The sequence below is a fragment of the Sciurus vulgaris genome, assembly GCF_902686455.1.
Source record: "Sciurus vulgaris genome assembly, chromosome: 6".
Taxonomy (NCBI): domain Eukaryota; kingdom Metazoa; phylum Chordata; class Mammalia; order Rodentia; family Sciuridae; genus Sciurus; species Sciurus vulgaris.
The window spans coordinates 34,945,858-34,965,566 of record NC_136466.1 but is presented as its reverse complement, the minus strand read 5'-3'; positions in this window follow the sequence as shown (position 1 = coordinate 34,965,566).

The window sequence follows — 19,709 nt, the reverse complement described above, 5'->3', positions numbered from 1 at the left end:
CTTCTCTCTCATCATTTGACCTCTTCCTCAAATGATTGCTTGTCCTTCCAATTTTCTGCTATGAGGCCCTCACCAGAAGCTGGAGCTGTGCACTTGGACTTATAGAACTGTGAGCCAACTTCTTCTTCTTCTTCATCATCATCTTCTTCTTTTTTTAAATCACCTAGTCTCAAGTATTCTGTAATAGCAAGAGAAAATGGACTAAGGCACCACATTAACAGAAGAAGAAGAAATGGCAGTAGATATTCTTACAAGATGCAGAAAAATAATTTGATAAAATTCAAAAGAATCTCATGATTTTTTTTTGAAAAAGCAACCAAACCCATAGCAAATTAAGACTAAAAGAAGATGCATACTGATGATCTATTGCAAATATTATACTTGACAGTTAGGTGTTAGAAGTTGTCTTTAGCCAATTAGGAAGAAAATCAGATGCCCAGTGTGCTATTTCCATCCAATGTTTTCTGACGGTCCCAGAAAGTGCAGGCAAAGGAGGAAAAGAAATTAAATGTACAAAGTTTAGAAAAAAGGATACCAAACTGTAATTGTTGCTTAATGATGTGATAGTAGAAATAGAGCATCCCCCCAAATTTATACAGAGATAACTAGAATTAATAAGGTGGCTTCACAAGTTCCTTGATATAAGATCAATAAACAAAAATCAATTGTGTTTCTTTGCTACAAAAAAAAATGAAAAAAAAATCAATTCACTAAAACAAAAAATGTGGGGTGCCTAACAATTAAGCTAGCAAGTGTTTTACAAGGTACTTCTAAAGGTCATAATTTCAATGACCTGGGATCCAACCCAAATGTGGCAATGGGAGGAGAGAAAAGATGGAGTCCCAGGCTGGCATCTCAGACCTCCTCATGGTTTCTGTTATGTGTTCCCTTCTATCAGCCTCCAGGATGGTCAGAATGTCTCTAGCTAAATAGGTAGTTACAGTAGACCCTCTTTATCTGAGGGATATGTTCCAAGACCCCCAGGGGATGCCTGAAGTCACGGATACTACTTGTTTCTGCCTACATGCGTACCTATGCTAAGTATAATTGATAAAGTAGGCACAGTAAGAGATCGATAACAATAATAAAATAGAACAATTATAACACTATTTTGTGATGAAAGTTATCTGAATGTGGTCTTCATTGAGAGTCAAGACAAATATCAATATTTTATGACCCCAGTTGGCTATAGATTGAAGAAAGCAGAACCAAGGATAGGGGGTAGCTACTGTGAACAATGGTGTGGGAATCTCCTCAGCAGTGACCCAAAAGCCTGCCTTCCACCTTTCCTGAAGAGCAGCTGGCAGCATTGCCCCAGCCTCTGCAGGTGTCGCCAACCACACCTGGTCCCACTCCCCCGGTAGGTGAGATCTTCAGCTGTCCCTGCTGGGTGGGAGGGTGATAATGGGCATTAGCAGCTGGCTTGAGATGTTCCCACCTCACACTTCTACGTACTTCTACAACAAATTTTATTTTGTGAATATGTGATACTATGGTCTGAATGTTGTGTCCACCCAAATTCATTTGTTAAATCCTGATCACAACACGATTGTGGTAGGAGGTGGGGGCCTTTTGGGAGGGATTAGAAGATGAGCACAGAGCCCTATTGTTGGGCCTGTCCTCACTCTGCTCTTCACCCTCTGATTCTTTCTCCTGGCAATTCTCTGTGCTCTGGTGATCTCCTAGAGTAAACAAAAAGAACAAAGATAGCGTTTCCTTGGACAGCCTCTTTGCCCTGAGAAGACCATCTGACCCCTGTGTTTCCATTCTCCAGACCACCCTTTGCTCTGCACCTGATGTGACTAAGAGGCCTGTGGTGGATCTTCCTAACTACCAGGACAGTTCTCTCCTTACATTCCTGTTTCTGTTCTAGGATGAACACTGCTTTCCCTGCTACTTATGAGGACAGGCAATAGCAATTCATGGCAGTATATTGTGGTCTGTCAGGGCTGTGTGCATCAAGGGCATAAGTTGGGGAGGCCCCAGAGAGGACATGGTTGATTTTACTTGGCTGATGAGGTGTGGGTGGCAGGAGACACCATGAGAAGTGTGATTTTGCTCTAAGGGCAGAGATTGGGTATCTTAGTTCATTTTCTGTTGCTATAACAGAATACCCAAGACAGGTTAATCTATACAGAAAAGAGGTTTATTTTGGTTCATGGTTTTGAAGACTGGGAAGACACCAGCATCTGCTTGGCTTCCAGTGAGATCCTCATGCAACTTTGACTCATGGTGGAAAGTGGAAGGGCAAATAAGTGTGAGGAAGAGAGAGAAGGGGGTCAAACTCCTGTAGTACCTAGCCTGCTCCTGTGAGAAAGGCATTATTCCGTTCATGAGGGTTCCACTCCCGTGATCCAAACAGTTTCCATTAGGTCCCACCTCCTAGCACTGCCACATTGAAGAATTAAGCCTCAACATGAGTGTCAGTGGAGACAAACCATATTTAAACAACAGCAGTTGGGAAGTGGCAATCAGGCATAATAGAACTGCTCCTGCAAATCCTTGTAGGGGGAGAAGTTTTGGGGCCCAAACTGTGGGCACCTTTCAAAGCCACCCTGGTCAGGAATGCAAGGCTTTGTTCTCCACAAAATGAAAAGTCCTGCTGGGCTTGCAGAGCATTCCTATTCTGCCATGGGTGCTCTGTTGGGAATCTGGGAGGGAACAGGGGGCCTTGAAACTTCCTCCTGTGTGTGTAACGTGAAGGTCAAGGTCCTACAATGGGGATCCCTGTAGACAGGGATCCAGCAAGATGCCCGGAGTTTTCCTATTTTCCCTAGGCTCTTGGATCCTGTTTGGGGGCCTTGGAGCCACTGTGGGCTTGGAGCTGAACTAGAACAGGGCTGGAGGCTCTGCTTGGCCACCATTCTGACCTGGTGTGGCTCAGTAAATCCCTCAACTATATGCTATGTAGATGGTAACTAGCCATCAACAGCATCCCAAATGGTCCAGAGCAAAAATGTGGTTTGCTGTTATTGCAGCCTCAAATTTTAGGAGTGGGTGGTGGCCTTGAGTGGATGGTCATGACATTCCGCGGATAGAGAGAGGGATCATTCCTCTGGGTGTTGGTGGATTAATGACAAACCTTAGGAATTTGGGTGTCCTTGCCCTTCAAATCAAGCCCCAAACATAGAATTTAGCATTTTCATTCTGATTGGAATTTGTGGCTTATTACTGCTACTGGTACCATCCCAGCGAGCGTGGCTTAAATGTCAAGATATATTTTTCAGGTGCATAAGACACCAAAGATCACAGCTGTCTAGAAGAGTGAATTTTAATTAGCAAAGGGATCCCATAAAACCTCCCTGGCCCTGATGGAACAGCCCTGACATGCTTTGTTCAGGCTTGGGTGTTTGTTACAGGATTCAGATGGCTGGCGATAGTGCCCATAGGGCCTTGGGAATTGCATGAGTGGGAACTGGTTTTAACTTTCAAACCTTATCTGTTAAGTCACTCATGCCAGATACCTCTGGGGAAAGAAAAGGGCTACATAAAACACTTTCAGAGTAGCTAATTGTGCAGCGTTTCTCCCATAGCCTTTCATGTGCCACACCTCCTTTGCAGTTAATTTATGAGATCTAGAAAGAATTTTTTGCTCCATAGGAAGATTAAGTGGGCTACTGCTTTTGGAAAGGTGACCTCTTACCAGTTCCCATCTCACTTTCCCTTAGTCCTACCTTCTTTACTCCTGTTTTTTTTTTTTTTTTCCCCCTTCTAGGCACTGCTAGAGAAAGTCAAGGACATCCCCTTTTTTGATGACAACAACAGTTATCCAGCTACTGTCCTGGCGGCTGCATCCTGAGCTGAGTGGTGATGTCTTGGCCTTTGACAAGCTTAGCACATCCTGGCATGGAAAGCAAGCAGGCTGTGGCTCAGATTGGTGAGGTGCCCCAGGTACAGCGTGACAAGGAAGGCGGCGGATGCAAGCACAGTGGGAAGATGTGTGTGGGTGTGTGGGAAGGCAATGAATTGGGTAGTATTAGCTGGGTTTTAGAAGATGAATAATCATTTTCTAGGCAAAAGAGGGGAGACATTACTATTGACCCTACAGAAATAAAGATTATGTAGGAATACTGTGGACAACTCTTTGCCTGACAGATTAAATAACTTAGATGAAATGAATAAATTCTTAGAAAGAGACAAACTATTAAAACTGACCTAAGAAAAAGTAGAAAATCTGGATAGATTCATAGACTGCAAACACCAAAGGCATAAACAACATACTTCCAGAAAACTGGGGAAAAACATCCCATTCTGTGCACATGAACCCGTAAGTGCATGCATATATATGTACAGCATATGATAGAAAAAATAGATAATTTGGACTTAGTAAAATAAAAAAGATTTCTGTGTTGCAAGGAACACCCTCAAAAAAGTAAAAATATTTTCGTGTCTGATAAGAAACGTGTATCTAAGATATATAAACAACCCTTACAATTCAGTGAGAAAAGATAAACCAACTTAAAAAACAGGCTAATGATCAGAACAGAAAGATCTGCAAATGGCCAAAGAAGCACATTAAAAGATGCTCAACTTCATTGGTTACCATGAAAATAGAAATCAAAATCACAATGAGCTACCACTTCATACTTAGTAGCATGGTTTATATCAGAAAGTCAGAGAGAAAGAAGAGTTAGCAAGACTGGAGAAATTGAAACCCTCATACACTGCTGTTAGAAATGCAAAATGATACAGCCATTTTGGAAAGCACTCTAGCAGTTCCTCAAAAGGTTAAGTGTGGACAAGAAATATCAAGCAGTGACAAAGCTATGGAGAAAGGAGAACCCTGAAACACTGTTGATGGGAATCTAAGTTAGTATAGCTATCTATTATGGAAAACAGTATAGAAGTTACTCAGAAAGCTAAAAATAGAATTATCATAGGACCCAGCAATATGTCCACATGTGTTGGCATATTATCCAAGGGAAATGAAATCAGCTTGTCAAAGAGATATATACATATTCATGTTTATTGTATCATTATTCCCTATAACCATGACTTGATAAGTGGATAAAGAAAATGTGAAAAAGAAAGAAAATGTAGTATGTACTCACACTGGACTACTATTCAGTCATAAAAAAGAAATCTTGTCATTTATAACATGGATAGACCTGGAGGACATTATGTGAAGTGAAGTAAGCCAGACACAGAAAGATAATTACGATATGATTTCACTCATATGTAGAATCTAAAAACATTGACCACAGAGAAGTAGAGCATAGGAGAGTGGTTACCAGAGACTGGGAAGGGGAGGGGAGAGGAGATGATGGTAAGAGATTGGTTTATGGGTACAAGTTGATGGGAAGAATAAGTCCCAGTGTTCTATTACATGGTAGGGTTACTAGTTAACAAAATATTCTAAAACAGCTAGAAGAGTTTTTTTTTTTAATTGTATTTATTTTATATAAAATTTTTTAGCAGTTATCCTGATTTTATTCCTAATAGGAAAGGTTTTCGAATGTTCTCACCATCAAGATGTGATAAGGGTAAGCCAGGTATGATGGCACACACCTGTGGTTCCAGCTACTCAGTAGGTTGAGGCAGGAGGATGGCTTGAACCAGGATTTAATGGTGAGATTCTGTTTCAAAATAAAATAAAATAAAAGATAGATATATTAAATGACTTGTTCATTACATAGTGTACGCATGTGTCACATCATCCTATTGTACTCCATAAGTAAATATAATTATTAGGCATCAAGACGAAATAATACTAAAACAAGAATTCACTAGGCAGTGTAGGAGGGCATGCTGGGCAGGGGAACGGTGTGGTCAGGGGTGTGAAGAAGTGCAGTGTGACAAGTGCCGGTGTGGAGGGCGGGAAGTGGCAAAGGATGACAACAGTGGGCCTGGATGGATCACACGAGCTGTGGTGCCTGGGTTTTCCTTGAAGGCTACAGTGAGCTAGTGAAAAACCTGAACAGGAGGGTGGCTGGCAAAGACCCGCCCCTGGGAAAGACCGCTCTGTAACAAGAGCCTGTGGCTGAAGCCAGGGCTGAGCTCAGGGCTTGCTGTGGTTTGGATGTTGAGCAACCCCCAGAGGTCCATATGTAAAGGCGTGGTCCTCAGGGCCGAGGTGTTGGGAGGTGAAGTGAATTTTAGGAGGTATGGGCTCATGGGATGTCCTTAGGCCAATGGGTCATGCCCTCAAAGGAATTGTAGGACACCAGCCCCATTCTTCTTCATGATGTAACAGTTGGATTCATAGAAAGAGTGAGAGTGTAATCAAAAGAAGTTGGTTGTTAGCATGGGAAAAGGGAGAAAGAGACTCTGAGGGAATAGGTAAATAAAAGGAAAAGAGAGCAAGAAAAGTAAAGAAATAAAAACAAAATTTTTCAATAAGGAGAAAAAAGAAAATCTACACTATAAGTCATATAGTATTCAAACCTCCCAGTCTTCAGTAGCCTGATGTATGAGAGGTACCTGACAATGAGCTTCCAGTCTCCAGAAGGTGTCTCAGGATGGGATTTGCCCCACCTAAAGATGGGAGATATAGCTTCCAGGATTATCCAAGATGGCCACTCTGGCTTCCAAATGTGTTGGCAGATGGGGAGCTGCAGCTCAGGGTGTGGACGTGGTCAGCTGGAGTTCCTGGAGGCAGGTTGCAATCAGTCAGTCTGGGAGTCCTGGTGGTAGGGCGCAGTCAGTCGATGTGAGGGCCTTGGAGGCAGGGAGTGATTGGTAGGGCTGAGGGATCCTGGAGATGGGGCTCAGTCAGTTGGGCCAGGGTCCTACAAGTTCTGCCTGTTGTCTCAAAACGGCGGCAGCCATGTGTAACCAAACCTGCAGGTACTGTGACAATGAACTTCCAGGCAACATCAGGCAGCTGGTGCTCCACTGGTGGTCTGTGGTCAGTCTGCTGACTGCTGTGGGACTATGGGGGCGGTGAACCTCGGGCGGTGGGTGATGGGTAGGCGAAAGGCAGGTGATGGATAGGCCGTAACAGTTGGCTTCAATATGCACTCCCTGCTATTGTTATCCAATGCCCTCACCAGAGACCCAAAGCAATAGAGTCACTTGGACTAGAATCTCTAGAACCATAAGCTAAACAACACTTTTCTCTATATAAGTTAATTGCTTCAGATATTTTGTTGTAGTAACATAAAGCTGACTAATGCAAGGCTAAAATGGGAATATGGGTGACAGGCATGGGGAAAGAGGGAGTGGATTTCAGAGTGACATAGAAGGCCTAATCAGTGAAGGTGGGTTGCAGGGGGCAAGTCAAGGCTGGCCCTCTGGAGGATCCTCAGGAAGGAGGAAGGTCCTGACATGGGAATTGCCTCTGTCTCCGTGTAGCTATTACTGCTTATTACCTATTAATGAATCCAAACAATATGGCTTGAGGGTCCACTGTGGTCCAGCTCTGTGCCAGGTACCAGAGAAGCAGACCCAGAGATGGACCCCATCAAAGCCATGGGCAAGGCCATGTGACAGACTCCATCCTGAGCAGCTGAGGGATGGAGTGGTGAGCTCTTGGGTGGCAGGAGGGATTGAGAGAACTTTTCTGGAGAGGAGGTTGAGCTAATCCTTTTGCAGATTTCTTATTATTCTCAATGGAAAGATGATGGAAAAATTCAGAAGGAAGCTTGGAAACAAGTAAAGAGCTTCCAAACAGTCCTCACCAGCTGATTTTCCTTTTCCTATTGCCTTTGAGAGCTCTCATTTGGGGTTTGGGCCCTGCTGCTGTGACTGGTCAAGCTATTTAACTTCTTGATGCTTTAGTGTTTTCATTTGCAAAATGGACCTGCCTCAGCGTTAGAGTGAATATTAAATGAAGACATAGGTAAACCATTTAGCAATTGGCCTGGTGAAGAGTAGGGTTCAATAAACACCAGTTAGAGGTCTCATTCTTACCCATGCATGCAGCTACTTTTTATATAGTGGGCCCTCCAAACCTGTAAGTTCTTCATCCAGATTTAACCAACCCCAGATCAAAAATATTCAGAAAAATATTACATCTGTACTGAACATGTATAAATTTTCTTCCTTGTCATCTCCCAAACAATATAATATCTATTTACATAGGACTTAGATTATATTATGTATTGTCAAGAATCCATAAGTCTGTAAGTATAAGGGAAGATGTGTTCTATGCAAACATAATACCATTTCATATAAGGGGTTTAAGCATCTGTGGGTTTTGGTACCCATGGATGGGGTCCTACAGCCACTGAGGGGCAACTATAGCTGAAAGGATGATGTAGGTCTCATTGTAGGTCTTCTCTTTCCACCTTAACTGGATACTATTTGTGGCTTTTCCCCCAGTTTTACTACTTAGTTTTTATATCATTTTAAGGCTACATCTTTGTTCTATTGTGCTAATGTTTTTTTCTTTTCTTTTCTTTTTAGGAAATCTTGTGAGGTAAGCTGCAGTTTTCTCTAATTTTGCAAAGTTGCTCTAAACATATAGTACAATCCTTGTTTTCAGTCAGGACTCTTAGGTGGCAAGTGATAAAGATGACTTGAGCTAGCTGAGGGAATTTGGGGACTTATGGATCCTTATACCTCCTGGAGAAAGCGCTGTGCTCAGTAGCTCTGGGTACACACTTGGGCCACTTCAATTGTACCCTTTCTAGAACTTTGTTAATTTCGTGAATGTAAATGAGACCTTAGTATTGCTTTAACTTTAATAACAAAGGGTGAAAATGTCCGTGGATTTGTTTAGTACTGGTGATTTCTCCTCTTATGGCAATCAACTGTGTTTATTCTTTAGCCTCTACCTCTAGGGGATGCTTGCAGACTCTCAGGGAATGAGACAGAGGCTCTGGCCTCCACATAGTTTTTCCATTTCTCAAGAACATCCAGAGTGTGTCTCCCACTGTGCAGCAAAGGCCAGCGTGTTCTGCTCTGCGCCATGGGGCAGACTGTGTTTCTGCAGGCTGCCTGAGAGGGGCCGAGAAAGTGATAAGTGAAAATCCATCGCAACTTCTGGAACCAACTCAAAGGACACACTCTGCGGCTGGAGCACCAGCAGGACTCGGCAAAACTCAGTGAAGTCATCAGGAGAGTGATTACATTTCAGTAAATGTAGTCCTTGCTGGGGAAGGTCTTTGGAGGAGAGCTTACAAAAACCTAAGGACTGTTTGAAAGGTATTTGTGCAGGGGGAGGAGAAGGAGGTATTTTGAGCTTTGTCTGAAACTGGTGTCTTTTCTGTCTCTCTTTTGTGGGGTGTCTATGCAGTGGACAGCCCCCCCCCAATGTTTATTTACCTTGTTGGGATATAGTCATGAACAAAATATGGCAAGTGTATGTCAGTGTGTAGTGTAGTACCTCGGTATGCGTATCATCTTATACAGAGATGTGTGTGTGTTTTAGACATTGGTTTGTTCCAATAAAAAGTTTTAGAAATTCAGAAATTTCTGAATTTGCTTCTATTTTAAAAAAATCTTTGCGCATAGAGGATGATTTATAAGATGAATAGAAAATTTCATTTGGTTAGTGATTGTTTTTTTTATAAAAATGTTGGGGGGATTTTTGTAAGGCTAGCCCCCATTTGGGTGATGGGATCCCTTTGCAAGAGGCATCAAACTGGGTAAAACCAAATCCTCTAACATAAAACTTCTGCTCTGGTTCTAAGTTACAAGGCTTTTGCTTTTTGTTTTCCAGAAATTTCTTAAAATATAAGGTCCACCATTTGCATTATTCTGGTATCCCCTTGCTTTTGGGAAGAGCCATATTCATTTTGGGGGTGGGGTCAGTGATTGAACCCAGTGGCACCTAACTACTGAGCCACTTCCCCAGCCCTTTTTACTTTTTATTTTGAGACAGGTTCTCACTAAGTTGCTTAGGGCCTTGCTAAGTTGCTGAGGCTGGCCTTGAACTTGTGATTCTCCTGCCTCAGCCTCTGAGCTGCTGGAATTACAGATGTGTATCACTATGCCTGACCTTCTTAGCTATTTCTTAGTGGTAGAATGGGGGTGTGATATAAATATGGTCCACCATTTTGAATTGGACATCTCTGTTTGAAGCATTTAGGTTTAATAATTTGATCCTTTAGGACTTCATTAGCAAAAGCAGTACAGCTGTGATCTGGTATTAATTTTTAACAGATCAACTTGCTAGTTGTCCCAGTGCCTTTTATGGAATGATGCATGTTTGCCCGTTGATTTAGAGATTCTCCTCTATCATGTCATGGTACCACAAACGTTAATCATGTTGAGAGGAAGTGCTAGTCCAGCATTGTCACTTTTCCTTTCCAGAAGTTTCCTGGATAAAACTTTATTATCATTCTAATAGTTTTTTTTTTTTTTCCCCCTTCCTATTCTGGGTCTGGAAACCAGAGCCTCGAGCAAGCTGGGCTGGCACTCTACCATTGAACTACCTCCCTGTCCTAGTTTGAATTCTAACTTTCTTTCTCTTCCAAAATGAGCAAAAACAAGAGGAAAAGATGGAACACATACTATTCATTCCCCCAAAACACACACATACACACACCACACATACACACATACCACACACACATGCATGTACTAAAAAACAAAACCTCAAATCCTATCAAATTCTTTAAGGATTTTGGTCAGAATTGAATTAAACTTGTAGTTAATATGGGGGTATGTGTGGCACTGATGTCTATATTAGTTTGCTAGGGCTGCTGGAACAAGTGCCCCTAAACTGCATGCCTTAAAACAATAAAAATGTATTTGACAGTTCTAGAGGCTAGAAGTCCAAAAATCAAGGTGTTGGCAGGCCATGCTTTTTCTGCAGGCACTAGGGGAGAATTTGTTTTCTACCTTCCCCTTATTTTGTTTTCCTGACAATCACTGGGGATTTTTGACCTGTAGACACATCACTCCAACTTGTGCCTTTGTCGACAGATGATATTCTCCCTGTGTGTGTCTTTCTGTGTCTCTTGTCCTCTTCTGATGAGGACACCAGTCCTAGTAGAGATTAAGAGACCACTCTAAACCAGTATGGCCTTGTCTCAACTAGTTACATCTATAACGACCCTACTTCCAAATAAAGTCACAGTGTAAACCTTCAGCAAGGACATGAATTTGGTGGTGGTATAGCTATCTGCCATATGTTATCCAAGCAATTACAGCATGTTTAATGTCTGTGTCAATGTTGTATAGTCATCACTTTTTTTTTTTTAACTGGGGATTGAACCCAGGGCCCTGTGCTTGCAAGGCAAGCACTCTACCAACTGAGCTATATCCTAGCCCTAGTCATCACTTGGTACCCTTAGGGTATTGGTTCCAAGATGCCCCGTAGATACCCAAATCCACATTCTAAAGGTTGTAATATAAAATGGTGTACTATTTGCATGTAATCTACACTTGTCCTTCTATATGCTGCTTAAACCTTAAACCATCTCTAGATTCTTTATAAAACTTAATGTAATATAAATGCTGTGTAAATAGGTGCTGTACTATATTGTATAGTAGCAATAATAAAAGAAAAGAATGTACTTGTCCAAAACAGATGCAATTTTTTTCAAATATTTTCCATTTGTGGTTGGTTGAATCCAAGAACGCAGAATCTATAGAACCTGTAGATATGGAGGGCTGACTGTATTCAAGAACAAGGCATACCTATTTATTCAAATAATTTGTCAGTTGGTAGAATTTCATAATTTTTTCTTATAGATCCCAGTTTATTTCTATTTTTTCTTTAAATTAAGAGTTTGTTTAATTTTTTTGTGGTGCTGATTATTGATCCAAGGTCCTCTAGATGCTAGGCAAATACTATACCACTCAGCTATATCCCCAACCCTATTTATGTAATTTTTAGATAGTTTCTTTTGTCACGCAATCCAGCTTGTATTATTTCTATACCCTGTAACAAATTATAAGAAATCAATTTTACAATTCACTGAATTACTCTATTATTTTAATACCTTTTCAGTCAGTCAGTTCTCTCAAGTTTTTCAGGTTTATAATCCAACCATTCATTCTTTAATATTTAAACTTCTCACTTTGCTCTCATGCCTAAGTGCATAGTCCTGTAGTATTAGAACTATGTGGCATGATGGTCATGATGATGACTATCCATCTTAGTCCTGACTTAATGGCTTCTGGCTTGGGGGTTGGTGGAGCATGGGGTCAGGAGAATGTGTAGCTATCTGCCATATGTTAAGCTGCATTGCATTCAAGGCCAGATTCTGACTAAAGGGTACCTTTTGATATCTTGAGCTTTTTGTATTATTTCTTATCTGGATGGAAACTGATGTAGGGACAGAACAGCATAGGTTTTCTGGGTGAAATGGGCTACTGTTAATTGAGATCTACTAGGCACCTTGAGAGTTTGCCCCCTTTCCCTTGGCAGACATCCAGGGGAATGGCTACTCATGCCTATCCTACAATGTGTGGTTCTGATTTTGATATCAGACTTCACTTCTCCCCCACCTGAGTCCTTGTGGTTCAAACTGACTCCAGTTATTTCACCAACTGTAAATTCTTCACAACTGATGGGTCACGGTATTCCATTCCCTGGGAATGACAAATGGGTAAGGGGGCCACCTGTTTCAAGCTAGATCCTGGAAACCTAATGTCAAGACTCTTCTTAGGAGAAATTCTGCCTCATGAACTGGAGAGAGGGAAGAAGTTGACCTGAAACTGCTGGAGAATAATCAACCATGTGAAGAACAATCCACCAGAGGCTCAAGTCAGCCATAAAGAGGACAAATGGTGACAGCAGCATTTCCCTTTTTGGATCCAGCCATGCCTACAGTTAACTACTTGAATTTTTCAGTTATCTGAGCCAATAAAGGTTTTCTTCTTTTTGACAAGTCATCTCCAGTGAGATTTACCATTTTCGACTAGAAGATATTTGGAAAACATTCACCCTGTTACTCTCCCTCCTAAGTCAAACTTTGGAAGTGAGTTAGACCAGAGCTGTCTTCACATAATGTCTATGAACATTAAATATTCACTTAATGTCTATAAGGTCATCATGGAGCATTTCATGTTTATTCACTCAAAGAATTTGTGTTGAACCAGTACTATGAACTTGTACTAATTAAAACACTTGGGACACACCAGTGGTCAAAACAGACAATGATCCCTACCCTCATGGAGCTCACGTTTTAGTGGAAGAAGACAGGTAATAAACCATAAACGTGATTAAAGAATAAGTTCTCTAAGGTGCTAGAATATGATCAGTGCTCTGGAAGAAAGAAAAGAGCAAGGTAAGGGGGATGAGGAGACAGGTTTTGGTATTTAAAAAGAGCATAATTAAGAAGGCAAATTTTGGGCAAATCCTTAAGGTGAGTGAGGGATTTGGTCAAGAGAGTGTCCAGGAAAAATTCCAAGCACAGGGAAGAGCGACAGTCCAGTTCTTGTTCTTGGAGAATTTGAGAATCACTGAAGCAGCCAATGTGGTTTGAATGAAGAGAGCCAGGGGGAGTGGCAGGGGAGGTGCCAGAGAGGTAGAGGGGCAGGTCCTGAGCGCCTCCTGTGCTGCTGGAAGCACTTCGCCTTTTGTCGGGGGAAGAATGGGCAGCCGTGGCAGCACTGTAAGAAGTGGAGGGATGTGGTCTGATTTACAGTGGAGGGAAGGGGTAGACACAGTTCGAAGGTGATTGTAGAGGTGATGGTGGAGGGAAGAGGTCAGAACAAGAATGCATTTTGAAAGTAGAGCCCTGAAAATTTGCTGATGGGTGGGATGGGGGTGGAGGGGGAAGAAGAGGAGTTGAGGCAACTGGAAGGACAATGTTGCCATTCACTGGATGCAGAACATGATGAGGGGAGCAGGTCTGGTGGAGGCAGAGCAGAAACTCAGTTTTGGTTATATTTCATTTGAGTGGATGACAAGACACCCAGGGTGAGATGTCATAAGGCAGGTGGATTTATGATCTGGGTTGAAGGATGAATTTGAAAATTAGAGGTCTTTGGATGGCATTTAAAGCTGTCGGGCAAGAGATCACCAGGGAAGTGAGTGTAGTTAGGGATAAGAAGAGGGCCAAGCACTGAGCACTGTGCATTCTGACAGGAGGAAGTTGGGGGAGAGGAGGAAGACGTGGTCAAGACTGCGGGGGAGTGACCAAGGAGGAAGGAGGCATAAGTCGGGCCCCTGTTACAAGTGCCTTCCCTTCCTTCTTCTTCCAGCGTGAATTTTACAATCACTCTGTATAGTCACATTTTTTTACATGCAGCCTTTCTCTCTCTCATTTTATTGTCCCCGCTCAGCAAAACTAAAGTCCTAGTTAATGCTAGCCTCTGACTCCCTGGCACCCTGCCACCAAAGAAGTTAAAATAAAATTCATGACCAAGTCACCTGGTCTCAAACAAACTTGTGTCCAAGACCTTTAAATGGGCCCATGGGGCACCCAGCAATCACCAGCCCTGCCCTGGTCCTCTCAGGCCTCTGCTCTCCCACATGCTATTTCATCATTCCCTGCTCTTCTCAGGCCCCAGGGTCTACCTGCTCCCTACCCAATCTGAACTCAGACCTCGCCATCTAGGTCATTGAGAAAATCAGAAGGGACTCCATAGCTTCTACCAAGTAAATCCCCTTCCTCAGCATCTCTACCCACACCATGAAAAGATGGGAGATGGTGATACAGGAGGGTGATGCCTGCGGATTCAGTGATAACGGGGCTGGGAGATCTAGAGAGCAGGTGGAGAGTGACTTCAGATCACTGGAGAGTGAAGACCAGGAGTAGGAAAGCGCTCCATGTGGACCTTGGAATATAAGAATCAGACAGTAGTAGGACTGAGAGGATCAGTGAGCCAGAAGCCAAAAATCTTGACAAGGGAAGGGAGAGATGCAGCTGAGGGACCAGTGTGAGAGCACTGATGAGTCAAAATGTCAAGCTCGAGGGTTTTCAGAGAGGTGGGAGAGAGGGCCGAAGCCAGCAATGACAGCAAGGAGGGTTTGGGGTGATTGGATAGAAGGGATCATATTGATAAGGTACTGGGAAAGATGAGATCCAAAGTGGGTAGGGAGCAGGAGGTCCATCCCTGAGGCAGGGAGGAGGTGGTGGAGATGGAGTAGCAGGTGAGTTGCTGACAATATTCAGGAACTGGAGCTGGCAGAACTGAGTGATGGGTAAGAAATCTGGGAGGAGGATGAGGTAGGGTCCAGGACCATCCTAGGCCTGCACTGTGTCAGAGGTTGGAAGATCAGGGATGGAGCAGGGAACAACCTCGTCTGGGGCAAGGCTTGAGTATGGCAGGTTGTGTGTGGCATTGTGGTGACTTGCAGGTGTCCAGAAAATGCTGGTCCCATGAGCTAGGCCCTGGTGGTCCTTTCTCTGGCTTCTTGGCTGCTAACTTGGTTTGATCAGTACCTACCTCTCTGCTGTGATTGGGCGGGACAATGTGGCTCCTTGCCTGTCCCAGCTCCCAGTGCCTTTCTTCCCTCCCTGTCCAATTGCCCCTTGGAAGTTCTTTGTGTGGCTGCAGGTCAGGTCAGATTCCATGGTTCCAGGGGGCCTCAGTTTCCTTCTTGGGCAGCCCAGGTAGGCAAATTCAGAACACTTGGGGCTAAGAGTGCTCTAGGACAATGCTGGGGGCTCCCTCTGCTCTCTCTCCTGTCAGCCTACCCAGTGAAGTTCACAGCTCCACTGCATGTTTGTGTTCTCATTTCTCCCAAGGATTTATTTGCCCTCATTTGCATAAGAAATACCATGCTCCTCATGCTAATGAGCAGGTCCATCTGGCAGGTGTGGGCCTCCTCTCCAGGGCTCTGCTCAGTTGAGAGTGGTGCAGACCAGGAGCCGTTATAATTAGGCTGTTCCTTTCCAGGACCGAAGAGGGACTATCCCAAGCAGGCTCTTCAAACACTAGTTGGACCAGGGATCATTGCAGCAGGCCAGAGCTGGCTCCCTGAGCTGCAGGCTGTCTGTCTGCTTGCCCATCTGTGTGGGCCATCTGGGCCAGCCCTTCTTCTCCCAGATTGTCCTTGGCTGGACCAGGGCTGGGCCACCACCAAGAAGGCATTTCATAGTGACATTGTGAAGTTAAACTGGGCAGACCTCATGGCCATCAAGTTGACCTTATCCCCCCAGGCTACAAAGACTTGAATCCTGGAATATGGTGACACAGAAGTTGTCCTTTGGAAAGTCAGCTCAGAGCAGTGCTTGGTTTGGCTATTAGCAGTAACATGTCAGTAAATGCACCTTACTCCCTCATGGTCACTTGGATGACCCTCGTATTAACCTCTTGTGCACCTATTGCTGTAAACCACTGCTCCTCTGGGCCAAGCAGGCCTGTGCTGGCCTCAGAAGACAGAAGTGAGGGGTTCTAGCCTTAGGAAGCCTGGCGCTACAGTATGGTGATGTGATTGCCCAAAGAGAGCCTGGTCAGAAGTCACTGCATCTGACTTGAGTGGGACATGCTCAGTTGAGCATTGGGCCCTCCATCTCCAGGTCTTCTCTGGCTATGTGGAGAATCAAGTCTGCATCCCCTGCCCTAGGTTACCTTCAGGCTTGGCTCAGTTGAAGCCATCTTGGCTCCACTCCTCCCTACCATACTTAGCCCAAAGTTCCTGGGTGTCGAATAAACACTCCTAACCTCAGTTAGCCTCATTTCTAGTAATGGGATAAAAATCCAGGCTGATTGATTTAAATATAGTTTGTCCCAGGGTTCATGTGTTGAAAGCTTGGTCTCCAGTGTGGCTGTATTAAGGGGTGGTGGGACCTTTAAGGGGGAGGGGCTTTATCTTCTTGTGGAAGATAATTAAATCATTAAAGATGCTGCCCTGGGAAGGGATTAATATTTTTCTCATGGGACCCCAGTTAGTTGCTGTGTGAAAAGATTGCTATAAAAGAGTAAGCTAACCCCTCCCCACTCTCTGGATTGCTGTCTTGCCATTCAAACTCTCCCTCATATACACACTACCACCACGAGGCTGTCACCATGATGTGACACAGCTAAGGGAGCTTCACCAGAGCTGGTGCCTTGCTATTTGTACTTTCTGTCTTCAAAACTGTGTACTAAATAAGACTTTTTTTCCTTATACACTATCCAGCTACAGGTATTTTGTTATAGAAATGGAAAATGGACCAATACAGGTAGTTTCCAGGACAGGGTTCTGGACTGCTTTAAGTATTCCAGGAGGGTGGAGAGAAACTTGAAGGAGGGAGGTGCCAAGTGAAAAAATGGCCTAAGAAACTGGCAGATGGAGCACTCTGGAGTATATTTTACTCTCTTTTTACTTTGCTACGGGAAAACTCAGGAGAAATAGTAAGTCAAAGGGAAGGTTTGCTAAGTTTTAGGCGGGCAGCTGGAAGTCTGTGCTGGAGACGAACTGAAAGCAGCATGGATGTGCCAAGAAGCCTTGAGGCCAGAACAGATGAGACTGTACTCAGAGCCCCGGGGCTAGAGTTTAGGAATAAGGAGGAGGATTTTGAAAGTGGAAAGAGAGTGAGGGACTTAGTGTGATTGATTAGAGTTAGAGTTTCTTTTAGTGTTATTCCAAACTAAATTCTACATTTGTATTTTAAAAATATGAGTATAGTATGCATATGGATATAAAGTGCATTTAAATACATTGATCTTAAGCGAACAGCTCAGTGAATCTTGCAAATGTAGAGAGATGCTTATTAGCATGCTATAAAGCTCCTGTATTAATAATTTTTTTATTCTGTATTTTATGATGCTTTGACATCACATGATGCTTTGCTGGCCAGGGAGACCGCCTCTCCCAGGGCTAGCTCAGTCCTAGAGCTAGGAAACAACTCACCTACAGGTGCCTTTCGTATACAAAGAAACCAGTTCTGAACCACCTCCTTTATTTGATTCTCACACCAAGGGAATATTCTCACTGCCCTAAATCACTCCAGGGTCAGGTTCTGGACAACTGGGGCCCACCTCTGAACCCTAGAGACTGCCAACATTATTCAAACTAGCCAATCCTAGACTCCTCAGCTTGCCTACGGTGCCTCGCTCCTTCTTTCCCTTGAAAACCACAATAAGTGCTCTGGTCCAAGCTTTTCCTTCATTTCTCCTGCCTCCTGACCAAGGCTAGTACCTCCTCAGATGACCCTTTGTGCTATGGTGTTCCTTCTCTTGGGAACTGTAAGCAATAAACTCTTCTTTCAGAGCCTGTGCTTCCCTGTCTGTTATCTTACCACACCTGATTAATTTGGAGACAGCTGCACTACAGCTCTTCCTAGTCTGTATACTCCTCTACTACAAGAGGTAACCATTATTCTGATTTTCATCATAAAGAGTTGACTATTATTCTTGCCCTTTCTGTAACATTCAATATGTTCCCTTTTGTATCTGGCTTCTTTCATTCAACTTATGTGAAATTCAGCCATGTTTTGAGACAACTGGGCCCGTGTGTGTGTGTGTGTGTGTGTGTGTGTGTGTGTGTGTGTGTAGTGTTCCACTCTATGCATGAACCACAATTCACTCATTTATTAATTGATGGGAGTTTGGATTTTTAAAAAATATATACATTTTTAGTTGTGAGTGGACACAATACCTTTATTTTATTTTTATGGGGTGCTAAGGATCGAACCCAGGGCCTCATGTGTGCTAGGTAAGCGTGCTACCACTGAGCCACAACCCCAGCCCCATCAGACACAACCCCAGCCCTGGGAATTTGGATTTTTGACCATTAAAAATAAAGTTGTTGGGGCTGGGAATATAGCTCAGTTGGTAGAGTGCTTGCCTCACAAGCACAAGACCCTGGGTTCAATCCTCAGCACCACACACACACACACAGAAAAAAAAAAAAAAAAAAAAAAAAAGTTGTTATGAACATTCTTGAATGTGTCTTTTAGTGGGTATTTGCACTTATTTCTCTTGGGCATAGAAAATGAGAGAGATATCCAAGTGAAATGGCATGCATGTATTAGGGAAAGGAGACATTTCCAATCAGTTTTGCATGGTAGTACCAATTTATGTACCCCAAAGAAATGCATGAGGGTTCATATGACTAACACATAGTATGGTCAATATTTGTAGCCCTTCTGCCACAATATAGATATATGTTGGTGTGGTTTTAATTTGCACTTCCCTAATGAATAGTGAGGTTGAACACTGTTTCTATGTGTGTTGGTCACTTGGAGATCTTCTTTTGGAAAGACCTTTTAAAGGTTTTTTGTCATTTAAGAAATATATCATCAATCTATTTTATATCATATCAGTAAGTCTACAACCAATGTTGTGCATAAAGAATTGAACAGGTAAAAATGCTTGCATGCTGGAATGGGGTAAGTTAGCCCTGGGTGGACTGTACTATGGGAAAGTTACTGGTTGGATCTGGATCCCAAGCATATCTTCCAGGATGAGCTTGTCCCTATCTTATTGATCAGCTGATTTCTCCCTCTCTGTGCTTATTTCTCTAAGTTTTATTTTGTGGTCATCAGATTCTTTTGGAGTAAATTGTAAGTCTCTTATAAGTGACAATTGTGTGATTCTTATATTTTTGTCTCTTGAGTCCTCTGGCAACACTTCTCCATCTCCATCCATTTAGCAAATATTTAATGAGCACTTACTTCTCCTCTAGGTGTCAAAATCACTGTCCTAGATGTTGGGCCTCATCCCACCAGGGGCTTCATTCTAGTGGTGATGACAGTAAAGGGAATGACAGTAAATAAAAAGAAACAGAAACCTTGTAATGTCAAGAAATGATATGTACAAAGCTTAAAAAAGTGCCAACCTGAATGTAAAATAGTGATTAATGAGGTTTGGAAGTGTATGTATGTCAGGGAGAGTGGATAAAGGAAGATTGGATTTGATCAATGCATGCCGTAAACATGTATGGAAATATCACATTAGTATAAAAATAAATTATTATGTAAAATTAATACATGTTA